Source organism: Aedes aegypti, chromosome 2 (genome assembly GCF_002204515.2).
Source record: "Aedes aegypti strain LVP_AGWG chromosome 2, AaegL5.0 Primary Assembly, whole genome shotgun sequence".
In the NCBI taxonomy this organism is placed as follows: Eukaryota; Metazoa; Arthropoda; class Insecta; order Diptera; family Culicidae; genus Aedes; species Aedes aegypti.
In genome coordinates this window covers 310,830,295-310,837,310 of record NC_035108.1, presented here as the reverse complement: position 1 = coordinate 310,837,310, position 7,016 = coordinate 310,830,295, and the positions used below count along the sequence as shown (strand labels likewise).

Here is a 7,016-nt window from a genome sequence, read left to right as displayed (position 1 = left end):
TAACGGCAATATAACAATGGAGTATGGTTAGAGCATAAATTTGGGCGATTTTGCGTTCATAAATATCATGCGTGTCTCAGCTTATTATTCATACACCAATGGCATATTTATCAACAGAGAAAGTTCTCTGTCCATGTTATCATTTTGCAATTGAACATAAACATTATTAATCTTTGAAAGAGGTTTTTGCTTGAAAATTCTTATGGAACGTGACTAGCCACGCTGGGTTAGCTAGTTTATCAATGAAATCATAATCGGTTTTCTGTGCATTGTAATACTATTATTTTCCTCATATATGGAAATATAAGATCTTACAAAGAAGAACAAAGAAGTTTCGACAAACCCTTCCTAGAAAAGATGTTCTTCAAACTTAAACAATATTTTTCATATACCAAATATCCGAATTTTTATGAATGAATTGTGTTTTGGTATACTCAACTATTATACTTGGCTCCAGACCTACCAATCTTTGACCATTCTAAACATTGTTCCTTATTCGTGTGAATTATAATTATTTTGATGGCTTTTTTGTTATAACACCATCGTGCAATAATATAATAGTCGAACGATATTGTATACAGAAAACCGATTACGATTCTATTGATATATTATAAAGATATAGCATGCACAAGGTGTCCACTTTATAAAATGAACAGTCCTTAAGTAAGTTCTACAATAGAGAATGTGGCTACTCTGGTAGGTGAAAAATTATTATGAATATACATTAAACATGTTCAACATACGACGATTAACGCTTTACAGGAGACTTGACTGTATATCTTTATTTTGCTGGGGATAACACATGTTCACATGTTTATCAATAGCATGAGCAATCATGCATATGAAACGTAAAACCACATCGACTTTGGTTACTCATCATTTCAGTAGTAAGTTTGGAGCAGTAGATACATGGTGTGTTAGTCGATCCGATGATTATGGTTCGAATCTGGTTTGCACCCTTTCGGTTTTTTGCGTATTTCCATACTTCCAATTCATGCACTTAAAAGGCATATTTGTGGAAGTTTTATTTTTTAATACATGTGTTGGTGATGCACGCACATGAAAAATAAATACACATGCGACATCAACCAGGATCGATCCATGGTCATGAGCGTGAGAACCAATAACTATACCACAGCACTAAACCCGCTTGTTGGTATGCGTGGTGCAAAAAGCATATCAAGTTGTACTTCCCCATTTGTACCGTAAAAACTGCTCGACTCAATGACCGGATTATCTGCCTATCAATAGACGCTTAAAAACGTCATGTCGCTCAGAAGAACACTTTTCCGCCATCAATAGACGCAGAAAACGCCTATAATGACGGTTTCAACTTTTGGGTGTATACATAATATTTATACATATAATATACATAATACTAATGAATACATGAAAACGACTTGTTTAATTCACGCAAGGCCCTTAACAATAAAATCAGCAACAAACTGCGGTTCCCGTAATAATTTACACCGAAAAAAATATTATTTTTTTTCTACTAAATGTGAAAATTGTGACATGTTTGAAATGTCATAACTTTTTTGTTTATTGGTTTACCATCACCAAATTTTTATGGTAGATAGTTAATATTCATTCATTTATTTAGTTAACATCTACACAGATAGCACTGAATCAACAATTTCACGCCACAAAACTCGGTTCGTGGCCGCATCTCTCCATCCTCGGTTCTGCCCCACGCTCGCCAAATCGATACGCACTTGATCCGCCCACCTAGCTCGCTGCGCTCCACGCCTTCTTGTACCAACCGGATCCGAAGCGAATACCATCTTTGCAGGGTTGCTGTCCTGCATTCTTATAACATGCCCTGCCCATCGTATCCTTCCAGCTTTGGCCACCTTCTGGATACTGGGTTCGCCGTAGAGTTGGGCGAGCTCGTGGTTCATCCTTCGCCGCCACACACTGTTCTCCTGCACACCGCCGAAGATCGTCCCAAGCACCCGACGTTCGAAGAATCCAAGTGCTTGCAGGTCCTCCTCGAGCATCGTCCACGTTTCATGCCCGTAGAGGACTACCGGCCTTATGAGCGTTTTGTACATGGTACATTTGGTGCGGGCGTGAATCTTTTTTGACCGCAGCTTCTTCTGGAGGCCATAGTAGGCCCGACTTCCACTGATGATGCGCCTCCGTATTTCACGGCTAACGTTATTGTCAGCCGTCAGCAAGGATCCAAGGTAGACGAACTCGTCGACCACCTCGAATGTATCCCCGTCTATCGTAACACTGCTACCTAGGCGAGCCCTGTCGCGCTCGGCCCCACCAGCTAGCATGTACTTTGTCTTGGCCGCATTCACCATCAGTCCAACTTTTGCTGCCTCGCGTTTCAGGAGGGTGTACAGGTCTGCCACCTTTTCAAATGTTCGGCCGACGATGTCCATATCATCCGCGAAGCAAACAAATTGACTGGATCTCGTAAAAATCGTACCCCGGCTGTTAAGCCCGGCTCTCCGCATAACACCTTCTAGCGCAATATTGAATAACAGGCACGAAAGTCCATCACCTTGTCGTAGTCCCCGGTGGGATCCAAACGAACTGGAGTGTTCGCCTGAAACCTTCACACAATTTTGCACACCTTCCATCGTCGCTCTTATCAGTCTCGTGAGCTTCCCGGGAAAGCTGTTCTCGTCCATGATTTTCCATAGCTCTACGCGGTCGATACTGTCGTATGCCGCCTTGAAATCGATGAAAAGGTGATGCGTTGGGACCTGGTATTCACGACATTTTTGGAGGATTTGCCGTACAGTAAAGATCTGGTCCGTTGTCGATCGGCCGTCAACGAAGCCGGCTTGATAACTTTCCATGAACTCGTTTACTACAGGTGACAGACGACGGAAGATGATCTGGGATAATACTTTGTAGGCCGCATTTAGAATGGTGATCGCTCGAAAGTTCTCACAATCTAACTTGTCACCTTTCTTGTAGATAGGGCAGATTACCCCTTCCTTCCACTCCTCCGGTAGCTGTTCTGTTTCCCAGATTGTGCCTATCAGCCGGTGCAGACAGATGGCCAGCCTTTCCGGACCCATCTTTATGAGTTCAGCTCCGATACCATCCTTACCAGCAGCTTTATTGTTCTTGAGTTGGTGAATGGCATCCTTAACCTCCCTCAAAGTGGGGGCTGGTTGGTTTCCATCTTCCGCAGTACTGACGAAGGCATTTCCTCCGTTGTCCCGTCCTGCATTGCCTGTGCTCTCAGCACCATTCAGGTGCTCGTCGAAGTGCTGCTTCCACCTTTCGATAACCTCACGCTCGTCCGTCAGAATGCTCCCATCCTTATCCCTGCACATCTCGGCTCGCGGCACGAAGCCGTTGCGGGATGCGTTGAGCTTCTGATAGAACCTACGCGTTTCCTGAGACCGGCACAGCTGTTCCATCTCCTCGCACTCCGTCTCCTCCAGGCAGCGTTTTTTCTCCCGAAAGAGGCGGGTCTGCTGTTGCCGTTTCCGTTTATAGCGTTCCACGTTCTGCCGGGTCCCTTGCTGCAGCATGACCGCCCGCGCTGCATTCTTCTCCTTCAAAACCTCCTGGCACTCCTCGTCGAACCAATCGTTCCGTCGACTCCGTCCCACGTATCCGACGTTGCTCTCAGCTGCATCGTTGATGGCTGCTTTTACTGTTCTCCAGCAGTCCTCAAGAGGGGCTTCGTCCAGCTCACCCTCTTCCGGTAATGCAGCCTCGAGTTGCTGCGCGTATGCCGCTGCGACATCCGGTTGCTTGAGCCGCTCTACACAGCAAAAATTTGTGAATATTAAGCAGCACGCAATTTGGAAATCGACGGAAAATTATGGCTGGTATTTGAAAATTACAAGCGTTAGCCAACAGCTGAAGCAAATAAGTCCATCTGTCAACCAATGTGGGCCCTTCCAACTATATTTCAGTTAAATCCGTTAGAATTTTACATGAATCTGCCACAAAACAAACCCAGCCACGCTCAACAATCACACGACCGAGAGAACGCTCCGCATTGTTGACTGCTCTTTCAATCACTTCTCGATGAAACCGCTAACCGTCGAAGCGATTCTGTGATACACTCATTTTATGCAGAAGGTGTTCAACTTTCGTCAACTAGTTACTATGGTGGTGAGATAGCCGAGAGAGCTTGGGCGTGTAGCTATCGCTCCAGAGGTCGCGAGTTCAAATCCCGCTTGGAGCTTTTTTTTAATATATTCATCTAGTTTGATAGCTAATCATAGCTCATTTTCAAACCAGCAGCAATGTAATTTTAAGATCGCACATAAATATCTATCAGATATGATGGAGTCCTTTTGTTACATTCGACTCGCTATAATTTTACAGGTTTCGTTCGTATTGTGTAGGTCATACCGGGGCGGCCGTCGGTACCGTACGTTGTTAACGACGGAGAGTTTTGGGCGCAGTTTGACCATCACCAGATAGTGGTCAGAGTCGATGTTAGCGCCACGATAGGTCCTGACGTCGATAATGTCGGAGAAGTGCCGACCATCAATCAGAACGTGGTCGATTTGCGATTCTGTCTGCTGTGGTGATCGCCAGGTGTATCGGTACGGAAGGCTGTGCTGGAAGTAGGTGCTACGAATGGCCATATTTTTGGAGGCGGCAAAATCAACTAGTCGTAGGCCGTTTTCGTTCGTCAGCCGGTGGGCGCTGAACTTTCCAATCGTCGGTCTGAATTCCTCCTCCTGGCCAACCTGAGCGTTTAGATCTCCTATGATGATTTTGACGTCGTGGCTTGGGCAGCTGTCGTACTCGCGTTCGAGCTGCGCGTAAAAAGCGTCTTTATCATCATCAATGCTTCCGGAGTGAGGGCTGTGCACGTTTATTATGCTGAAGTTGAAGAACCGGCCTTTGATCCTCAACTCGCACATTCTCTCATTGATCGGCCACCACCCGATCACGCGCCTCTGCATATCACCCATCACTATAAAAGCTGTTCCCAGCTCATGTGTATTGCCGCAGCTCTGGTAGATGGTATGGTTACCTCTAAACGTTCGCATCATTGATCCCTTCCAACACACTTCCTGCAACGCTACGATGCCGAATCCACGGTCCTTCAGCACGTCGGCGAGTATGCGTGTGCTCCCGATGAAGTTGAGAGACTTACAGTTCCACGTACCGAGCTTCCAATCGCTAGTCCCTTTACGTCGCTGTGGTCTTCGCCGATTGTCCCGGTTCGTATTCTCTCGTTGATTATTCGTTGCTTGATTTTTTACGGCTGGCTTGCAGGGCCTGACACCAACCCCCTAGATATCCGGAGGACCATTCCCCCTAAATGCTCGGAGGACCATAGTGCGCAGTTTAGCTTAGAGTCCTTCTCTGGCACTCGGACGATGATCAGCCGCCCCTGACATGGGGAACAGACGCTGTTGTGAGCCGCTCCTAACATGGAGTACAGACGCTCAAGGTTTGCAGAAGCAAAAGCAAAAGCAAAAGCAATAGATAGTTAATATAATGGACCGTTTTCCCTCAAAAAATTACGTTGGTATTCCGATGGGGTTTTGAGATATTTGAGTTTTTGTGTCAAAAATTATGTTTTTTAATGCAAAAAAAAAAAAATTTTTTACTGTGTGTATTATTTTTGGAATCTTTATTTAGTTGTCTAACAATCGAACGAACCGTTTTTGCTGTGCAGCTTTTTGAATATTTTTGAACCATTTTCACATACACCCTTTTGAAAAGTTAGTCGTGACTCAACTTGAAGATTTGATATCGGAAAATGACGATTTAGATGGAACTGGAAAACTGTGCAAAGTTTCAGCGCAATAGAAAAAATGAATTAAAAAATTTACCAAATTTTGGTGCTGTTGCTTGGAATCACTCTGCGGCCAAGCTGCTTGCAGTTGGTACAATAGACCATTTCCGTCAGACCTAACACCCCTGTGTTATATTTTTTCTCAAAAGATAATGATTTCTTACTAACATTGCTGTTGTTATTTTTTCTTTTTATATAATCTTGAATTTTTTATAAATTTTCATAAATTGACAATTTCACCACTTTTGGAGACATGCGGAACGAAAATGGTAACCCTGATGGTGGTGAGTAAATTCTAAAACTGATAACCCTATTCAGCTGTTATTTACATTTTGAAACGTCAAAAAAATCTCAAATCATAACAAACGCGGCTTCGATGATGCATTTTTTTTCTCATCACAGCCGTCGGGATCTAATTAAGTATAAAAATCTAATCGTTTCACGTAGAAAGTAAAGTTGGCACCAGCCCACGTATTAATGGACCGATTTGTAGAGTTCCAGAAGTGGCAATCGGCTTTGAACGTCGGAAAAATGGCTTCCACAGAAGTTGTCCACTGGAGCTCAAACTTTCTGGTAAGTAACAACTGGGAGATTTTTGACCGTCCTTCAAATTATGAATGAATCTTTAATTTTACCAGGATACTAGGGATCTAATGTCGAAAATGCAACTGGAGATTGGACGAAAGTGGCACGCGATTATCGATTAGTGATAAACTGAAGCAATGTGTGGTTCAACGTACCGTTAACCGTCCTGGAGCGTTGCATATGGATCAGGTTATCGTGCTGCACCTGATGGGCTAGGATGCATTTGGGCTGCCAGCGGAGAAATCCGCCATGTACCGGAAGATTCCGGCGGATAGATGGACCTAGAAAAAGTCAGAATAGACTGCGACGTGCGATCCAGAGTACTACCAGTAGACCCTAAACTTGTTTCTGATATTGTATAAGGAATTGATGATGAATTGGCGTATCAAAAGAAGGCTCAGGAATCGTATTGATTAGACGATGTTAGCCTATAAGCAGGTGGAAGACGTGGAGATTCGGTGCCAAAGTTCTTATTTATCCCGAAAAATCCGTAACGATATGGTGATTGCAGGGCTGGTATCACTATCAGGTCTTTTATATGGTCACTATTTTAATGCAAGTCTGTATTTTTCATAGAAGGTCTTCAAAGTCTCAATTTTAACCAAAATTGTCTTTGGGTTCATTCATTTATTTCATAACGCCAAAAATGGCCAATTTTAACCCACTCCCTCGTAACGCTTTTTGTATG

General features: G+C 43.9%; 1 long non-coding RNA gene across 1 annotated transcript; it reads left to right on the top strand.

The window, feature by feature from the left end:
- The first annotated feature begins 5,846 nt into the window (after window positions 1-5,846).
- Window positions 5,847-6,782, top strand: LOC110675752. Its single transcript, XR_002499761.1, has 2 exons — window positions 5,847-6,316; window positions 6,382-6,782. It is a non-coding gene; the product is annotated as an uncharacterized LOC110675752 (long non-coding RNA).
- Window positions 6,783-7,016: the final 234 nt, after the last annotated feature.